This window comes from Esox lucius, chromosome 19 (assembly GCF_011004845.1).
Source record: "Esox lucius isolate fEsoLuc1 chromosome 19, fEsoLuc1.pri, whole genome shotgun sequence".
NCBI classification, from domain to species: Eukaryota; Metazoa; Chordata; class Actinopteri; order Esociformes; family Esocidae; genus Esox; species Esox lucius.
The window spans coordinates 31,430,283-31,451,951 of NC_047587.1; positions in this window are offsets into that span (position 1 = coordinate 31,430,283).

The window sequence follows — 21,669 nt, forward strand, 5'->3', positions numbered from 1 at the left end:
AAAAACATATCGGCAAACCTCAACAACAAAACACAGAATAAATAATAATCAGAAGTGCATTGATTCGATAATGACTGATGTGGGAAATCAATAGTAAATATAAACTGTGTAACTTATCTAAACATTAAACTGGGCTATTCGAGAGTATCCTTTTAATTTTGTCAAGCACATAATTTATTCTAGTACATTTAAGTGTAATAAAAACATAATTTTGCAATGCAACATTGTGATTTACATTTTTAAAAAGCTTAACTTAAAGTAATTAGTGATTTACCTTCTACCAAAAAGGTTGAGCAATTCCCCATGATTTGAGTTTCAAAACCATAGGAATAAAACATTTTAACATAATATATTGAATATAAAAACACATTCTAAAAACAGCATTTTAAAAATATATATATTTAATCAAAGGAAAGAAGCAGCCGCACACCATCCTACCTAAGTAAAACTTTTTTTTCCATACTTTTCTTAAAATAAATGTTTCACCTTCAAAGCAACAACAAACATTCACCTATATTTTAATTAACATTTCAAAGTTAATTAAATTATCTAAACTATTATTTGATAATAAGCAAGGCTTCAAATTATATTATTATTATAAATATTTCCTAATTTCACAAAATGTATGAACTTTTATCAGTAACATGAACAGCATTCCTAAATAATTATGTCTGAATGTAATGATCTGGGAATATCTACCCAACTGAATGGAGAAAAAATAATACGCTGATCATTAACCAATTAGCTACATTTTTAGGAAATCCTATTCATACTATCCTTAAACATCAATGCTTTTCATGAACTTGAAGTTTCATTTGAGTTCAAGGTCAAGTTTTGTGTGAATAATATTCAGCATTCTACATTATTGATGATTCAATGTAAGCTTATTATTGTTTAATGTGTAAAATAAACTGTAGTCATTAAAATAAGTAAACCATTTAACTATCTGATTTTAACTGTAAATTTCAAGATACGTAATTTTACTTATATTTATAAATTGATGATGCTGTTGCGATATCAACAAATTGCAGTTGATTACCAATTTATCATTCTATATCTGTACCATTTAATTGATCCTAGTTGGGTTTAGTCAGTTTGTACGCTAACACCAGAAACAAAAACTAACAACAAGGGAATAATAAACAACTTCATATCTTACAGATGTATTATAGTATCATTTTAAACACAAATAAATACACAGACAGAACAGTATAAAACAAGACAAATAGTTGATATTCAGAGATGAACTCACCTTGCTGTGTCTCACTGCATTCTGAGAGAGTGAAAGAGAGCGAGAGAAAAGAAAGAAAGAGGGAGGGAAAGATTCTGCTTGAGAGCTTGCAATACAAAATGGACCCTATCCGATATCAGATCTCAAAATGGACAACCTTCAGAAGCGGGTCGCACCCAGATTGCTACTAGCATGTAATGACTGCTCCTTATGGCCCTTGGGGAAGCGAGCAGACAGTACAGTCTAAGTATGGCATCACGGCAGAGGCCAAAGATCTTCCCCATTACAAGGACTACGATACTGCATATCTGGGGTCAGTGCAAAATACATTTATAATGACCTTCAGCAGAACAGTTGACATGAAATTTCAATAGAAAAATACCAGAGTTACACGTTGCATTCTACAGTGTTTCCCTAAAAAGGCTATATGATACACATATCAATCTGATTGAATTGTGTTTAATTGCAGGTCTTGCTGCACACGCTTAGCTAAATTGAAACACATTGATAAACAGTGATATACTTTGATATGATGATATGACGCAACACACATAGCACATGTGGAAATGCACATTTCAAAGATAATGCACATTCTTAATATGAAAAGAGACCAACCAAGGTAAACACGCATCCATTCTATTCCAGAAGCAACTTCAGAAAAGCTATTTCCTCCGGACCTGTTGAAGCGTAACAGGCAGAAGTAAATTCCCCTTTCCCCTCTCCATGCACTTGACCACCACAGCCAGCTGGTGTGTGTCTGGATTCAGGTCCGTACCTGAGCTCCATCTGTGCCTGCCTTGGTCCCCGGAAGGGCAGAGAGGTGTGCTAGCTGCTAGCTACATCCTGCTAGGCCACTCTAGGTATCCCTGTGTGCCGGTCCAGGCCAGCCTGGTGCCAGGTCTGTGCCCGCCGCCACCGACGCCTAGGACCACTCTGTGCCACGTAACTGTGCTTTTGGACTGAGAGAAGAGGACTCTGGGAGGATTTCCCAGATCCAGTCGAACCCTGTGCACCCAATCGAAGCGCCTTGCGCTTGTTTGCTACTCGACGCGTTCTACAAGTGCTTCCCCACTTAAGAGGTGTGTGCGTGTTATGAAGCAGAAACATGACACTTCATGACACTTAACACACACACAGACACCAGTCATGCTCTTTCTCCATCTAATACGACAAACCCCACGCTAACTGTCTACTAAGGGCATCAATAAACCCTAAATCCCTCACTCGCCTGGCAAAAGAATTCCCTCTCTCTCAACATAATGTGGCTTCAGGCAGTACAGTGTCTGACACAAGCTCAGCAGTCCAACTAATGAAACTAACACAGCATATCAAACTGTCGGAACGGGTCCAGTTCAACGGTGCTGCTGCTGTTTCAGTAAGAATTGTACCAGCTGCTGCTCTTACAGCACCAGGCACCCGAACTGCTGTGGCAGGGGCCTCAATTAAAGCAGCAACATTATAAAGTGTCAACAACAACCTCCAGTGTGAGTTTATTGAGGAAAGTCAAAGTCGAAATGGAACAGAAGGAATCTGACAGGCCAACACAATACATTTACAAAATAACACTGTTGGATGCAACTCTGTGTGAGGGAAATGTGGCAATGTTTTGAACAGCTCAATAAACAAGTGTTTATTATTAACAACAAGCACTGTAAAAAAAAAAAAAGTCAAAGATGTTGATTCAATGTACAATTGTCATGCAAACCAGCTGCAATATGACATTTGTCTTACAGGTGTCGATAAAATCAACATTTATTTACATTACTATAGTGTGGGCTATAGCTTTACCTCACAGCAGTTTTTCTTTTCTTTTTCTTTTGAAATATGTACATTTAAATATTACATAATGTGGCCTAGGGTTAGTTCAGCGGTTTAAGCAACTGCTTCTGCTTCAAATGTATTGATGCAATGCGTGTTTATCTTTCACCACTGTCTCAATTAAACAAATGACGAAATGCCAAAAAATACCTCTTAAAAAACAAATAATTTAGGATTCATTAGGATTCTAACATGTACCATTTATCTGCTGCTACCTGCATTGGTGTAATTCATACACATTTGGAGAAATAACTCAATCCTCAAATTGAACAAAACAAAAAAATCCAACGTATATGTATAAGCTGAGCTGCTCAAGTGTCCATATTATATTCCATTGCTAATGAACCCACCAGATACATAGCCAGTGTAAACTAAGCCATTCATGCCACGGTAGCCCTCAAAGCAGGGAGCTGTCATTCTGCCTTTGTGTCTCTTTCTCTGTGTGTGTGTTTGTGTGTGTATGTGTGTGTGTGTGTGAGAATTTGTGCTCGATGGCAACGACATGATTCCATGGCCCATCCACCAGGTTGTGCGTTCAGAAATGTGGAGACTTGTTACACATTCTCACCCACAGTTTAACTGTCATTTCACTATTTCTATTTAGTTAACCAGGTTATTCATGTTTTACCTTGATTTCACATACACATCTTTCTTTGCAATTCACAGAGTAATGTGCTCCATGAATTATGTTGATATCTTTCATATTTTATTTGGACAGGCTGTCCAAGGCGACCCCTGACCTCTCACACTACACATGGGTCAGGGAGAGGACATGCGGCACAGTGCAGCAACAGCATCACGTTCCAGAGGAGCGTTCCAATATCCACACTTATTTGGACAGAAAGTCAAGGCATCGGTGTAGTGTGTGTTTCAAAGGAACTGCTGAGAAGAGCAGTTTAAAGGGCTGTGCACTTAACTCCCGCCTCCATGCTGTGGTTCTCCTACCCTCCCCAACCAACTCGGGCTCCTCCTTAGCTGAGTATTGATCGGTCGAAATGGCACGCATGGACTAGATTACATTCTCCAGAAATCCATCTTGTTACATTCAGGATGGAACAGTAGTGAAGTACCTGAGTGGCCATGTTGACATCAAGTGTAGGACTTAATGAAATATGCAGTGTGTCTGAGGGGGCAGGCTGTAACGGGTTTCATGTACAAAAGGCCCAAACGGCCAAAACGCTTTTAAGCTAAGATACCTGCAGTCAGCTTGTGTGAGTGACTGGAGCCTTGTTAGTCACTCTCAAGGTTGTGAATCAAACACCAAGTGGTCTAGTTACAGTATGGAAGTCAAAAATAAATGTTTGCCTGCTATATATCAAGTAACTATTAAGTTACAGTGACTGGGCATGTGCTAAATTATGTGTACATTTCTTTGCTAAGCAGCTAGTTAGTGTCTAGGTATTTAGCCCCTCAGCAATAGCATAGAAAGAACAATGTCCTGGATCATGCTGTATTTGTTTTGTGTAAGCATGCTCAACCAGTGCCCATTTAGAGTAGTATTCTGAGTTACCTGTTGAAATGTATTAGCTGGGATGTCGGTCCTGCAAATAGCCAGACAGCATTGATAACATTCTAGATTGAAAATAGCGCCCCTGGTGTTTAGTGCAGGTTTATGTCCCAGATGTAGACAAGGTCAGGATGAGGGGATGACAGTCTGGATACCACAGTATTGTTTATATTTAACGTTTCTAAGCAGGTGCTATATATATATATATATATATATATATATATGCACACCACAATCTACAGGACGTCTGCTCCAATGTACTTTATTGACGTTTTGAGTCCCTCTGTCTTCTTCGGGTCAGACCAGGGTAAAAACCTTTTTAATAAAGCACATGAAAGCATAGAGCACAAACGGCAGAGTCTCACATTGACAGTAACTGCCCTCCTTTCTGACCGGTTCATATCAATTTGCTGTTCCACAGTCTCTCAGAACCAGAGGGCAGGGGCCTGAAAAGACAGACGGCTCCACAACGATAGTGTTAAAACCAGCGCCTCTCAGACTGTCTGCAATCCCAAGTGTGCCTTTGCCACAGTAATGGGGGTGATAACCTGGCACGGTACCAACCACTAATGCCCATTCAGTTCACTTAAATGTCAGAGACGGGAGAGGAGGCGAGACAAAAACCAGAGGGCATTCATATTTCAGGACAACAGATGCTGTAGTCAACTGTGACTTACTCTGAGTACTGCACACCACACAGGCCAAGGGGAGAGAGGGAGGGAGGGAGAGGGAGAGAGACAGGGATAAACAGAGGGAGGAGAGGAGGGAGGGACGGAGGGGACTGGGAGGTAAGGAGAGTGTGAGAAAGTGGGAGAAGGAGAAACTGCCAGAGAGCCACTAAAAACCTGTGCAACATAAAGGACATAATGGAGACTTAAAAACCTGAAAATCACTTAACAGAGACGGGAGTCATAGCTCACGGACGCCTTCATCGCTAGAAGAGTTCGTTTTAGAAACTCAGGCACGGAGGGGGTGGTGGGGGTCGTGGGTGGAGTTGATTGGTAGAGAGAATGGTCTTTTTTTCTTCCGAGGGAGTGAAAGGCGGACGGTGGTCATGTGCGCCGGGCCCATGACAAAAGCCTCTTTTATGTGCAGCGTATGCAGATAGAGGAGGCTCCTTTGTGCACAGACGGAGATTCCATGCTTAGTGGGGGGGAGGGGGGGGGGGCGTAGGCAAAAGGGAGGGAGAGATGGTGGGGGCGGGTCTGGCATCGAGTGCCATCACTCTGCCGGCCAGGGAAGGCATGGTGGTGTGGTGAAGATGACCCAATATGCCCCTCCCTCCGAGATGTCCTGCCCTCGGTGATGCCCCACCCTCAGAGATGCCCTGCCCTCCGAGTGGTCCCAGCCACACTGAAGAATAACTGGGGTTATTAGCTAGAGGTAGGGCGAAAATACTGGTGGGATGCCTCGCAACCGCATCCGAAAACATAATACTATAATATTGACTCACACAGAGCGGCTGCCAAAGATGAAGCAGTTAACGCTTGTCCCCGGCTCCAGTCCTATTGTATATTACAACTGAGCAGCTGTCACACAACATGATGTTATGTACAGAAGAAATCCAGTCCCGTATATGCAAAGTCTGCGTTCTTCTAAGAAAAGTGCTTCTCATATTCCCTTGAGATGCACAGTCTGCTGAGACAACATCACATCCTGCCTGTGCCATGTCCACCCTCTCAGCATCATCTGGCCACTGACAAGAACATACACACTTATACAAACTAATAAACACACACTCACTCTCACACACACACATACACACAAATGAACACACAGCGCCAGAGATAGACACACCCCCATCCTGTCATATCGTGTGATACAGAGCACTGCTTCTTCATTACAGGCTCCATGGGGCGGTACTGCAGCAGACAGATGGACACAACCATATTAACCCTTCTATATGAGGTCCTGGGCATCTCAACCATATTAACCCTTCTATATGAGGTCCTGGGCATCTCAGTCATATTAACCCTTCTATATGAGGTCCCGAGCAACTGTCATATTAACCCTTCTATATGAGGTCCTGGGAATCTCAACCATATTAATCCTTCTATATGAGGTCCCGAGCATCTCAACCATATTAACCCTTCTATATGAGGTCCTGGGCATCTCAGTCATATTAACCCTTCTATATGAGGTCCCGAGCAACTGTCATATTAACCCTTCTATATGAGGTCCTGGGAATCTCAACCATATTAACCCTTCTATATGAGGTCCCGAGCATCTCAACCATATTAACCCTTCTATATGAGGTCCTGGCCAGCTCAACCATATTAACACTTCTATATGAGGTCCCAAGCATCTCAACCATATTAACTCTTCTATATGAGATCCTGAGCATCTCAACCATTTTAACCCTTCTATATGAGATCCCAAGCATCTCAACCATATCATCCCTTCTATATGACGTCCAGTGCATCTCAAACATATTTACCCTTCTATAGGATGTCCCAAGCATCTCAAACATATGGACCCTTTTACATGAGGTCCCAAACATTTTAAACATATTGAACCTTCTATATGAGATCCCGAGCATCTCAACCATATTTACCCTTCTATACGACGTCCCAAGCGTCTCAGACATGTTGACCCTTTTACATGAAGTCCCAAACATCTTAAACATATTGAACTTTTTATATGAGGTCCTCAAACATATTAACCCCAATAGAAAGAGGTCCAGAGCATCTTAAACATACTGACCATTCTCAGTGTGATCGCGAGCATCTCAAACATATTAACCCTTTTGTATGAGGTCCCAAGTATCTCAAACATATTTACCCTTGTAAAATGTGTCCAGAGCATCTTAAACATATTAACACTTTTATATCAGGTCCTGAGCATCTCAAACATATTAACCCTTTTATATACACGGTTCCCAGCATTAAAACATTAACACTTCTTTGTGAGATCCAGAATATCTGAAACATCCAGAGCATGTTTCAGATAATGGGTCTAGAGCAATGAAAACATATTAACCCTTGTATATGAGGTCCACAGCATTAAACTATTTGCATGCATGGCATAACCCAATCCCTTGCCCACCCCAACACACAACAAATAAGTCTTGGTTGCTGGCCTGGCACCAGTTTCCTCACCAACCATGTCCAGCCTGTCTGTGTGCCTGTATGTCCGCATGCATACTGTCTGTCTGTCACACCCGTCTCTCCTCTATCTGGTCCCCAGCTGGCACTCTGGATGCCAACAAAGGTATTTCAGACCCGTAGCATCATATAATCAAAGGGGGGGGGGGGGGGGGGGGTGTATGTGTCTGAGGAAGAGAAAGATGGAGGGAGAAACAGAGGGGTAAAGTTTGCATAATGAGGTGCCTGACAACCATAGAAGATGAGGAAGAGGAAAAAAAGAAAGAAAAGAGAGATTCCAAGAGAGAGACAGAAAGAGAGGAAAAAAACCTCCTTGGCATGTAAGATTTTTCCAGCCTGCCTCAATTGACCTGTAAACCTTTGTGACTGGAACAAATGCAAATAGCGCTGACTTGCTCACACAAAATACTGAAGGCTATTCAAATGAGCTTGCTCACACAATAGCAGGCTGCCCAGTCTCAGGGCACGGTGAATATTCGGTCTGGGGCTGAATGGCACAATGTGTGAGAGAGCCAAATGGGGGGCTGAAGAGGCTGGGGATTGGGGTCTCAGAGGGAGAGTCTTACCCTTGCCACAGACGTGCCAGTCTCTGTATTCAGCATACCCTGTCTGCTGTCCTATCATTAAACACACGTCTCCACATTCACAAACACACAGCTTTCTACTCCATCAGCCGTACCACTCTGACTGACAGATGAAGGCCCGTCCGAATGACCAGGCACTAGGTAGCAAAAACTGTTGAAGAAAATGTGGAACTATTTTTTATGTAGAATACTGAATTTAAAATATAATACTATACATTAATGTGGAAATACAAGATGCATTATATATATACATTTTAGATATTTATATATATATATTTATTCAGCTCCGGAAAAAATTAAGAGACCACTTAATTTTTTGCCATATTTTGCCATACCAAAGCACCAGGGTAAACCAAACACAGCAGGAATGCTGGAAAGCACAATCGGTATGAAATATTGTGCAAATTAATAGCAATCAGCAATATTGATTATTACATGTTTGCCTATAATTGGTCAAGAACGATTGCTGGACAATTTATTGGTGCATCTCTAATTGCAAGTGTAAGTTACAGAAATAAATCCACAATTAAAGGGGAACATTTCAATAGTATTACTGCACTACTGGCATAAAAACAAGCAAAAATGACCAATCATATTTTTCTACAAAATTAATCAGAGTGACTTACATATTTCCCATATTTCCCGGTCTATCAGCGTGTATTTGACGTGTAATCTCCCTATATTCACTTTATACACTGGCAGTAGTATCCTTCCCACCCTAAAACACCCTGGACTAGCACTATGCTGGTCTCGTTTGGTTAGTGAAGACAAGGAGGAGACGTGTTATTGTTTAGAGGCAAGATTCTACACAATGCCCCAATAACTGTGCTTAAACGTTTCCTGTAGTATTGCTCAATTTGAATGATTCTTCTGTACTATAGAAAGTTAATCAGAACAGGCAAAATTCTGAATATTGAAAACATCCAGGTTAAAATGTTTTCCCTTCAACATAAATATAACATCTCTCCAAATGATTTCTCTATTTGTAAGTTGTGCTATATTGCAACTGTCCCTTGTCTTTTCCAAGTTTCATTAATGCCTTGGCAATATCTCTTTAAGAGCATGCTGAGCCTCCTGCGATCTCTCTCTCTTGTTGCTCCTCTCATTTCCACTTTCAAACTTCATTTTCAAGCTTAGCAAGGTTTTCAGCCACGCTGGCTGGGATTTAGCAGGCACTTTCCCCGGAAGCCAAACTTCCCAGAATGCATCGCACATGCCTGGATTTGTCACTGTTTAACTCTGAAGTTGCTCGACTTGACTTTCTAATACACCTTATCTGCAATACATACTGGCAATTGTAAAAAAGCCCACAATTGTCTGGCACTCATACAAAGGAACATGCAGTAAATTCATTACGTTTGCATGTAAGGTAGCAGCGGATTATTTAAAATTATTTAAAATGTCCCCTAAACTGGAATTGTGGGGAGGGGGGTGCATTGCATGTGATATCAGACACTATTGGCAGATTAGGACCACATGCTGTATACCCTCTGCTCAAACAAATTAATGGAACACATAATCATCACATTATAACACCAAGTCAATTAAACTTCAGGGATATCAGTCTGTCCAGTTAGGAAACATAAGCGATTGTGAATCGATGTCACCTGTTTTGCTGCAAATGAAAGTGACAACAGGTACACTGGAGAGGCAAATGCAAGACAACTCCTAAAAAGGGAATGGTTTTGCAGGTGGTGGCCATAGAAAATTGCTCACTCCTTATCCTTCCTGACTGATTCTTCTCTAGTTTTGTGTTTTGCTAGTGTCCTTGTCACTACTGGTAGCAAGAGGAGGTACCTGCAGCCCATTCAGGTTGCACAGGTAGTCCAGCTCCTTCAGGATGGCACATCCACACGTGTCGTCGCAAGACGGTTTGCTGTGTCTCCCAGTACAGTCTTAAGAGCATGGAGGAGATACCAGGAGTTGTTCTGTTACACAAGGAGAGCTGTACTGGGCCGTCAAAGGGCATCAACCCAGCAGCAAGAACAGTGTCTATTCCTTTGTGCGAGGAGGAAAAGGAGGAACACTGCCAGAGCCCTACAAAATAACCTCAAGCGAGCTACTGGTGAGCATATTTCCGACCAAACTGTCAGAAACAGACTCCTTGAGGATGGCATGAGGGCGTGACGTCCTCTAGTGGGACCTGTGCTGACAGCCAAGCACCATGTAGCTTGATTGGCATTTGCCAAAGGACACCAGAATTGGCAGGTCTGCCATTGGTACCCCATTCTCTTCACAGATGAGAGCAGATTCACACTGAGCACATGACAGAGGTGAAAGAGTCTGGAGACAACGTGGTGAACATTATACGGCCTGCTGTTAGTTACCAGGATGAAATCTTCAGACCCATGGTCAGAATCTACGCTGGTGCAGTGGGCCCTGGGTTCCTCCTGGTGCAGGACAATGCCTGGCCTCATGTGGCCACCAGAGTGTGTAGGTAGTCCCTAGATGACGAAGGCATTGATGCCACTGACTGGCCCTAATGCTCCCAGGACCTTTATCCAGTAGAGAACCCCTAGGACGTTATGTATTGGTGCATCCGACTATGCCAAGTAGCCCCACAGACTGTCCAGGAGCTCACTGATGACCAGATCCAGGTCTGGGAGGAGGTCCCCCAGGACACCATCTGCCATCTAATCAGGAGCATGCCCAGACGTTGTCAGGAGTGCATACAGGCACAAGGGGGCCATATACAGTTCTGAGTTGCATTATGAGCTGTTGGAAAAGCCTGTGATTTAAATTGTTCACTTGGTGATTTTGGTTTCCATTGAATGTTGTTCTGTCACTTTGTTCTCAACGAATTACACAATGTACAGCAAATATTTTGATCTTTAATATATTTCCTTCATCGAGACCTTAATTTTTTGAGCAATGTATATAGCCAATATTGATAAAAGTCAACTCATGCTATAGATTTTTGCACAGCTATCAAAACAACAGAGCACAGAGCTTAAGAAAGAAATGGTAAAAACATAAAAATAGGTTTTAAAATTTTTCTGCAATTTGGAGATTATGAATCCTGGTATTTCAGTCAATATATCCTTTATATGGCTGTTGGATATACTTGGACATTTCAGAAGATGTTTTTGATGCAGTTCTGTCACAACTGTGCTAACTTCATGCAGCAACAGCAATAAAGGGTATATACTAACTTTAAGGGCTAATAACTATATACAGGAGCTAATGACTGTTTTGTCTTAATTACACTAGGGCTTGGAAATACGCTGAAAATGTTAAAGTGGTTAAATATTAAGTACACAACAATGTTGTCTTCATCATGCTATCAAAATTAGCTAACTCATTCAGTGGACACCCCAGCAAACGTACTTTAGTTAGGTAGCTAACATTATTTACTACATCAAGGCTAGTCTACAAGGCATGAACATCAATATGCTCTGTGTTAGCCCAAAAGCCTTTTGCAACGGTTGAAATAAAATGGTTATAAAGTCCTCCTTTCTTAAAATTCCTATAGACTTGGAAAGTGAGGTTCCGAAAGTAAAATATCCATTGTTTTGAGCCATAGAGATATTAAATATTAAGGATTCCTATATTACTGTGCAGCAGAGACATTCTGTTTTTTGTCAGTCTGAGTTAAAACCATTATAAAACAGGGCATGGGGAGCAATATAGTCTTTTTAAGGGCCTGCTCATTGGTTTTGTCAGGATCAGTATGAGGGATAAGACAGACAAAGTGTCGGTGAGTTTAGTCTGAGAATGCTAGGTCGTGATCACAGTTCAATCTACATACGTTTCACTTGTTTTAGCTAGGTTTAACACTGGCTGTATATAATACATTCAAGCATTCTAATTAAACAATTTGGATATCTTGCAGTGTTCAAATTGTATAAAATATTGTATATTAAAACATGATTTTTGAGAGAACAACAGGGATGTACGTTGAAGTATGAAACATAATTTATCTTAGTTGTTGGGAAACCGGTAAAATGATGTGCAATTACTCACTCCAAAGCAATGATTACAACCTGGCATAAACCATGACTGTGTATTGTACAACCTTATGTCCAAAGAAATGGGGATGCTGCGTAAAATGTAAATAAAAACAGAATGCAACGATGTGCAAATCATTCCAACAAAGACAACATATGAAATGTTGAAACTGAGACATTTTAATGTTTCTTGATAAACAAATGCCCACTTTGAATTTCAAAAAACTTAGTGACAAAATACTGGAAAAGTTGTTTAATGCAACAAAAGAAATATATATCACAACTAATTAGGTTAATTAGCAACTGGTAAGTAACATGATTGGGTATTAAAAGAGCATACCAGAGGATGGGTCTGTCAGAATTGAGGATGGGGAGGGATTCACCATTCTGTGGTGACTGCACAGGCAAATAGTGCAACAATTTGTCCAGATTTGTTGAATCTGGACAAATCACTGTATGCAAGGGACAAGGCCGAAAACCAATATTGGATGGCCATGATCTTCTGGCCCTCAGACGGACTGCATTGAAAACAGATATGATTCTGTAGTGGAAATCACTACATGGGCTCAGGAACATGTCAAATCCATTGTCTGTCAACACAGTACGTCACTGCATCCAGAGAAGAAACCAGATATAAACAAGATCCAGGACCGTTGCTTCCTTCTCTGGGCCCGAGCTAATTTAAGATGGACTGCGGCGAAGTGGAAAACTGTTCTGTGGTCTGATGAATCAAAATTATGAAATTATCTTTTGAATCATGGACACTGCGTCCTCTAGACTAAAGAGGAGAGGGACCAGCCAGCTTAATATCAGCATACAGTTCAAAAGCTAGCATACGTGATGGTATGGGGGTGCATTAGTGCACATGGCATGGGTGACTTGCACAAATGTGAAGGCGCCACTAATGCTGAATGATAAATGCAGGTTTTGGAGCAACATATGCTGCCATCCAAGTCTTTTTCAAGGGCATGCTTATTTCAGCAAGACAATGCCAAACCACATTCTGCATGTATTACAACAGCATGGCTCTGTAGTAAAAGAGTCTGGGTGCTAAACTGGCCTGCCTGAAATCCAGACATGGTGAGCAGCTAAAATGCTATATCAAGCAAGAACGGGAAACCATTTCATTTTCAAAACTGCAGCATTTGCTCTTCTAAGTTCCCAAACGTTTACAGAGTATTGTTACAAGAAGAGGTGATGCAACACAAAATATCCCAACTCTTTTGAAATTAGTTGTTGGCATCAAATTCAAAAAATTTCATTTTTTGTATTTTTACAATTTTCAATTAACTTTAAGGATAAATGATTTGCACAATATTGTATTCTTGTTCCTGGCTGGAGGCCTCTAAGCATCTCTATGTACCAGGGACCACAGTCAGGACCTAACTGCATTTGTATCTCTGTGCTGCAGTTTTGGTTGTCCCCAATTAGAGGCAGCTGCGCTGCGATACCTGTAAATGGGGATGCTATTTAAGTTGCCCCTTTGAGCCTTTGCTTTGAGAATCATTGTTTGCACCAGTTGTGTTTGTGTTGTGTGTGGCAATTTGCGGTCTGCTGCACCGTTTGTTGTTAATACATCCTTTTAAACAACATTAAAAGGATGTATTACAGCTCTGCGCCTTGTGTCCTACCTCTCGACCTTGACAGTTGTTTTCATTTGCTTTATACGCTGTGTCCCAAATCTTTTGGAAATTGGGTTGTATATATAAAACTATACAGCTAGTTAACAAACAAAGTTATGCTAGCTAGCTTCCTGACGTCAGTGTTTGCACGCCAGATCTATGTGTGCACTCTATGAGGAGACAGAGGCCAGGTGACTTGTATTTAATTGGTGAACAGACACTAGAGAATGCAATGTTTGATGGGATAAGTAGTTCATTTTCCTACTTCACGGGTCCACCAGACCCAAAATTCTCCACCATTTTTACTCTTTTTGTGGCCCTGGGTCAGGTCTGATGTAATTGCGATGGGTCTCGGGTAGGTGCAGTAATATTGTATTTACTGATAGAACCGATTGGATCCATCCATTATGCAATAAATATATATAACCCATTTCTGATATAAAGGCAGCTGTTATCTTAAATAAGTTAATGATCTTCACCCTCAGTCTGAGGTCTCCCAATCCATGCTGCTGTGAAGAATCCCCATAGCATGATGCTTCTAACACCATGCTTCAATGTAAGGATGGTATTAGCCGGGTGAAGAGCAGTACTTGGTTTTCACCCAAGGTAGCGCTTAGAATTCAGGCCTAAAAGTTAAATTTTGATCTTACCTGACCAGATAATGATTTTCTGTGTTGAGAGTTCTTAAACTGCCACTTGGAAAATGTATTATGTCAAACCACCATTATGTCTGTACTGTAGTATTCCATATTATGGCAAGAACAGCTCAAATAAGACATTAAGGTCAGTCAATATGGAAAATGTCAAGAACACTGAAAGTTTTTACAAGTGCAGTTGCAAACACCATCAGGCGCTATGACGAAACTGGCTATCATGGGGATTGCTGCAGGAAAGGAAGATCCAGAATTACCACTGAAGGCCGAATAACTTTAAGTAACAGACAAATCTTAGCATCAACTGTTCAGAAGTCACTGTTATTTATTTAGAATTCAAGGCATGCTCAACCAGCACAGCTATGATTTCATTGTGCAGCAATATGCTATCCCATCTGGTTTGCACTTAGTGGGACTATCAATTGTTTTTCAATTGAACAATCACCCAAAACACAATCACCCAACCTCCACCCCCAACTTTAATCCAGTTGAGATTGTATGGTACGAGTTGGACGACAGAGTTAAGGAGGAGCAGCCAACAAGTGCTCAGCATAGGTGGGAACATCTTCAAGACAAGCATTCCAGGTGACAAGCATTGAAAAAGCATTCTAGGCGACTACCTCATGAAGCTGGTTGAGAGAATGCCAAGTGTGTGCAAAGCTGTCATTAAAGTAAAGGGTGGCTACTTTGAAGAATCAAAAATATTGGTGTATTTTGATTTGTTTAACGATTTTTTCACTACTACATGATTCCATGTGTTATTTCATAGTCTTGATATCTTCACTATTATTTTCTATAATGTGGAAATGAGTAAAAATAAAGAAATTAATGAGTAGGTGTGTCTAAACTGGTACTGGTGACTGGTACTTTGTGTCACAACATAATCTCGGACGTCTACAGAGAGTTCCTTGGCTTGTTTTGATCCAGACAAGTATGTTCTTTTCTAAACCATTCCCCAACTATTTAATACGCCACAGGTGGACTCCAATCAAGTTCCATTTGACAACCCAAGGATGATCAAAGGAACTAAATTTAGGGTCATGGCAAAGGGTCTGAATAAATTAGATAAGTACTACATGAACTATTCACATTTGTCATTTTCAACAAATTACATCTCTAAAACTTACTGTCTCTGTCATTTTGGGGCATAATGATCACTATAATGAGAAAAATAGAGAAAGTGAAGGGTTCTGAACTCTTTCCGGAACTGTATGCAAGAATATTTATATGGACTACATGGTAGAGCTATACTGACAACATATTTACTGTAGCCTTGAAAGATTTCTTGTAAAGAACAGTGCTTTCCCACATGTAAAATGTAACATATGCCACATCTTAAATTTTACATTTAAATAATTCAGAATATTCAGAATGACTTTAAGTGGACTTAAATCATAGTACAGCTACATATGTAGCACATCTAATTTAAATCCTACATGATAATTCAGCCAATATAAGATGCCTTGACAGAAGGCACAAGACAATAGATGAGTTGGGGTAAAAAGTAAATGAAAAACACCGACACTGAGATTTATCAGAAGAAGTTTGTTTCTGGGCTCAGTGTGCACCATCTTGCATTATCTTGCAAGAATTTAGGACCTTTTTATGCCAAAACTACATTAGATACACTACTGTTCAAAGGTTTGGGGTAACTTAGGAATTTCCTTTTTCCATGGATGAAAATTAATTTGAATAGGAAATATAGCCACATTAATAGACAAGGTTAGAAATAATGATTTCTAATGGAAATAACTATGTCCTTCAATCTTTACTTCATCCAAGAAACCTCCATTTGCAGTGTTTGAAATCAGTCATTTCGTATTGTGGTTGAAATAATGATTGCGTACCAGTTCATCAAGGGAGAGAGTAAATCAATTATTTATTGCAGCATTTGATAGTTGATTGTTCATGATGGCTCGATACTTGATCTTACAAACTCAAGCTCTTCTCAATCAGTCTCAAAGAAACTTCCAGTTGTCTTCACCTTTATAGACATCCCAATCTGAATACCCATTAGCCCATTGGCTATTAACTGTCGCACTTTAAATGAACGTGACTTCCTGTGTACGGATAAACAGATGGTCTTTTGTTATCTAAACATAAAAAAAACATACATTCATATACTTCAATGGCAGCAATTACATTCTTCCAGATCTTTGACATTCTAGCTGTCAATTATTTCAGGTAATCTGAAGAGATTTCACCCCATGCTTGCTGAAGCACCTCCCACAAGTTGGATTGGCTTGATGGGCACTTACGTACCATTCGATCAAGCTGCTTCTTCCCTAAACTGTTCTTGCATAGTTTGGAGCTATGCATTAGTTTGGAACAACATTGTCCAGTTGTAGGAGGAATTGTCTACAATCAAACCTTCCTTCTTCAAGATCGGTTTTACACTGTACAAAAGCTCCCACTTTACCACCACCAAAGCATCCCCAGAACATCACATTGTCTCCACCATGCTTTAAAGTTGACATCAAGCACTCCTCCAGCATCTTTTCATTAGGTCTATGTCTGACAAATGTTCTTCTTTGTGATCTGAACACCTCAAACTTAGATCTGTCTGTCAATTATTTTCCAATCTTCCTCTGTGCAGTGCGTTCTTATGACCATCTTAATCTTTACTTTTTATTGGCCATGCTGGTACATGGACTTTTTTGCAACTCTAGAAGGCCAGCATCCAGGAGTTGCCTCTTCACAGTTTACAATGAGACTGGTGTTTTGAAGGTACTATTTAATGAAGCTGCCAGTTGAGAACCTGTGAGGAGTCTGTTTCTCAAACTAGACACTCTATATGTCCTCTTGCTCAGTTGTGCACCGGGGCCTCCCAAATGTTCTATTCTGGTAAGAGCCAGTTTGCGCTGTTTTGTGAAGGGAGTAGTACCTAGCGATCTTCAGTTTCTTGGTAATTTCTCTCATGGAATAGCCTTCATTTCTCAGAAAAATTATAGACTGACAAGGTTCAGTTCTTTGTTTCTGGACATTTTTAGTCTGTAATCAAACTCACAATTGCTGACAATCCAGATACTCGTCTACTAGTCTAAAGGCGAGTTTTATTGCTTCTTTAATCAGCACAGAAGTTTTCACCAATGCTAACATAGCAAAAGGGTTTTATAATGATCAATTAGCCTTTTAAAATGATTAACTTGGATTAACAGGATTGATGGTTGCTAATAATGGGCCTATCTAGATACTAAATTGAAAAGCATCCGTTTCAAGCTACAATAGTCATTTGCAATATTAACAATGTCTACACTTTATTTCTGATCAATTTGATGTTATTTTAATGGACAAAATCAAGGACATTTCCAAGTGACAACAAACTTTTGAACAGTAGTGTACTTTCCAGAAAGATGCTATTCAGTATGTCACTAAGCAAAAAAGCACACAATCAAAACATCAATAGTCACTACAATAACAAAACACGATTATTTTCATGAATTTAGAACAATTTCCTTGATATGGCTCATCCACAACCATGGTGTATAATCTATTTAGAAAATTGTTGAATTATATATTTATTTGCATAAAACATACCTCAATCAGAGTTTTGTTTATTTTATCCACCTATTTTGCTTATCTTTATCAAGAGTGACAAACATTTTAGAGGTACTGTGACTATATAAACTGTAAAACCATTTATTAGTAATAAATAGCTGAAATAGCTTTCATTTCACAATATATTTGATAATGTCAGTTACCAGACGCTCTTCCTTGTCTTGCTCAAGTGCACAATTACTTTTTTTGTTTATCTTGTCAGCTTTGAGGTTCAAACCCAGAACCTATTGTTCCTGGTTCAATGGTGTTGACCTTTAGGCTATCTTCCCTACTCTTACGGACTTGGTCATGTGTCCTTTAACATGGGTTTGGTTAGAATTAAGCATATCATTTTCATCATGCAATATTAACTGCCCCTGGAGAGAAACCTGCCCACAGGATTTAGATCAGAGAGGATATTACATCTTCAATAATGTGTCTGGCAAGTCCTGAGTGCAGATTGCTTGCCTGCCCCTGTCTGCATACAGCATCTGGTGGACACCTGCAGCAGTGCATGTCTGTGGGGAGAATGAGATAGTTTTTGCCAAGTCAAATTTGCTAAGTCACCTAAATCTAGGCCAGAATATAGAAAACTCATCGCATTTTTGCCAAATTCCAAATTGTTAGACACAAGCAAGAAGAAGCATACAAGAATTCCAACCACAATCAGTGGTCAAATAATGGTAACAAGAGCATCCATAAGGCATTCCAACCTTACTCCAATCCATCAAAACATCAGACAATGTAAGCCCCTTAAAAAGTGACAAATCATGCTTTGCCTTTTTGTACTGGGGTGGCATTTTCAATGATCTTCTGTCTCTTTGACACATGAAAAATAGGCTAATGTAAAACTGTGGTTTTTGATATGTGGATATGGTTGGATAGAGGGCAGAACACAGCTCTGCTCTTTGGTTTGGCCAGCTCAGTAATTAATTCAAGGGAGAGATAACTGGTTTCAATTCCATCTGATGGTTAACATAAGGATTGTATGAGACAGGACAGAGAACCAGTGCAAATTTGTCTAATTAATTTCTTACTTCTATTGCTTAATTCACATCAATTTAATTTCCTTTATGGCCACTTTGTAACACTAAAAACTCAAACTTTCAAATAATTAAAAAGTATGTCATAAAATAAAGCTGTATACCACAGCACAACGTTAATATCTGACCAATCAGACTGAATCTTCTTCATCTTTTCTATCTTTATTGCATACTTCAGTTTGACACTGTCCATTCAAGTTATTTCTGGTGATGTAATACTAAAGGTTGCTGCACAAAACAAGTCTAATGATTTGTCAAAAAACAAACACCAATGAAACAACATTCATTAACCCTACAAAAAATAGCTAAAGTTAAATCCAATATATTACATGATTAAATAAAATCCTGGAAATGCTCTAGATTTGTGTTGCAGCTTTGTCTGTCGCCCCTGTCCTGGGTACTACTGGTGATTATGTATCAGTCCTGGGTACTGCTGGTGATTATGTATCTGTCCTGTGTACTGCTGATGATTATGTATCGGTCCCACACAATGAGATATATACAGTGGATATAAAAAGTCCAAAAAACCCTGTTACCACTCTTAATGTGACCTATAATGTGAAAAATTGAATTGAAAAAAACTGAAATCTTCCAGGGGGAAAAATGAAATATAAAAACCCTACAATAACCTGGTTGCATAAGTGTGCACACCGACTTACAACTGGGGATGTGGCTGTGTTCAGAATTAACCAATCACATTCAAACTCATGTTAAATAGAAGTCATTACACACCTGCCATCATTTAAAGTGACTCTGATTAATCACAAATAAAGTTCAGCTGTTCTTGTAGGATTTTCCTGACATTTTCTTAGTTGCATCTCAGAGCAAAAGCCATGGTCCGCAGAGAGCTTCCAAAGCATCAGAGGGATCTCATTGTTGAAAGATATCAGTCAGGAGAAGGGTACAAAATAATTTTCAAAGCATTAGATATACCATGGAACACAGTGAAGACAGTTATCATCAAGTGGAGAAAATTGGGCACAACAGAGACATTACAAAGAACTGGACGTCCCACCAAAATTGATGAAAAGATGAGAGGAAAACTGGCCAGGGAGGCTTCCAAGAGGCCTACAGCAACATCAAAGGAACTGCAGGTATTTCTGGCAAGTACTGGCTGTGTGCTACATATGACAACAATCTCCCGTATTCTTCATATGAATGGGCTATTGGGTAGGGTGGCAAGACGGCCTCCAACAAAGAAAAACGTCCAAGCCCGGCTGAAGTTTGCAAAAACAAACAGTCCCCCAAAAGCATGTGGGAAAATGTTTTATGGTCTGATGAAACCAAGGTTGAACTTTTTGGCCATAATTCCAAAAGGTATGTTTGGCGAAAAAAAATACTGCACATCACCCAAAGAAAACCATACCCACAGTAAAGCATGGTGGTGGCAGCAACATGCTTTGGGGCTGTTTTGCTTCAGCTGGAACTGGGGCCTTAGTCAGGATGGAGGGAATTATTAACAGTTCCAAATACTAGACAATTTTGGCACAAAACCTTCAGGCTTCCGTTAGAAATCGGGAGATGAAGAGGAAGTTCAGCTTTCAGCACGACAACGACCCAAAGCACACATCCAAATCCACAAAAACATGGCTTCACCAGAAAAATATTAACATTTTGGAATGGCCCAGCCAGAGCCCAGACTTGAATCCAATTGAACATCTGTGGGGTGATATGAAAAGGGCTATGCACAGGAGATGTCCTCGGAATCTGACATATTTTACTTCTTTTACAAAGAAGAGTGCCACGTCAAGATGTGCAACGCTGACCGACTCCTACCCAAAAAGACTTGAGTACTCTAATAAAATCATAGGGGCTTCATTAGTTTAAGGATGTGCACACTTATGCAACCAGGTTATTGTTGTTGTTATAGTTTTCAAATTTTATTTTGCCCCTGCAAAGATTTCAGTTATTTTTCACATTAAAGGTGGAAAAAGTTCTGACATGATTTATATTCGTCTCGTTCTTTTACATCACAAGAACCTGGCATTTTAACAGGGGTATGTAGACTTTTTATAGCCACCGTATGTTTATATGGATCTTGATTAAGTGACTTATTTTTTCATCCTACCGTCCAACAATTCTAAAGAACATGGGCTAGGTTGATTTAATTTCCATTTTAAAGGCTTTCCTGCCCACTGTACAACTCTAACCTGGCTTTTTATATACAGTTCTGGAAGAAATTAAGAGACGACAGCACCATTTTCTTTCCTTTCCAAAAAGTTTGGAGTCAGGAACAGAAGCCTACATTTTAAACTTTCTGTTCCTTACTCAAAACCTTTCTTGTCGGGTTTTTTGGAAAGAAAAAGGTGCAGCTGTCTCTCAATTCTTTCTGGAGCTGTACAGTATATGTGTCCTAGGCTAGTGGAGGAGGACAGATAAAGCTTTAGAGGTTGAGCCTTAGTTGCTCGTCATTCTAGCTAATGTTATACTATGTGTGGTTCCCATTTTCATAGCCTACTCTTCCAGTGGTATATCTATAGCCAAAACACTTTTTGTAAACAGGTCCTAGGCTAGTGGTGCCAGAAAGCCATGACTAGTATAGAATAAGAATTAGCCACTGTCACGCCCTCCGCATTCACCTTCTCATAGTCCGGGCCAGGCTTTCTCTCTCTCCTGTCTGTCC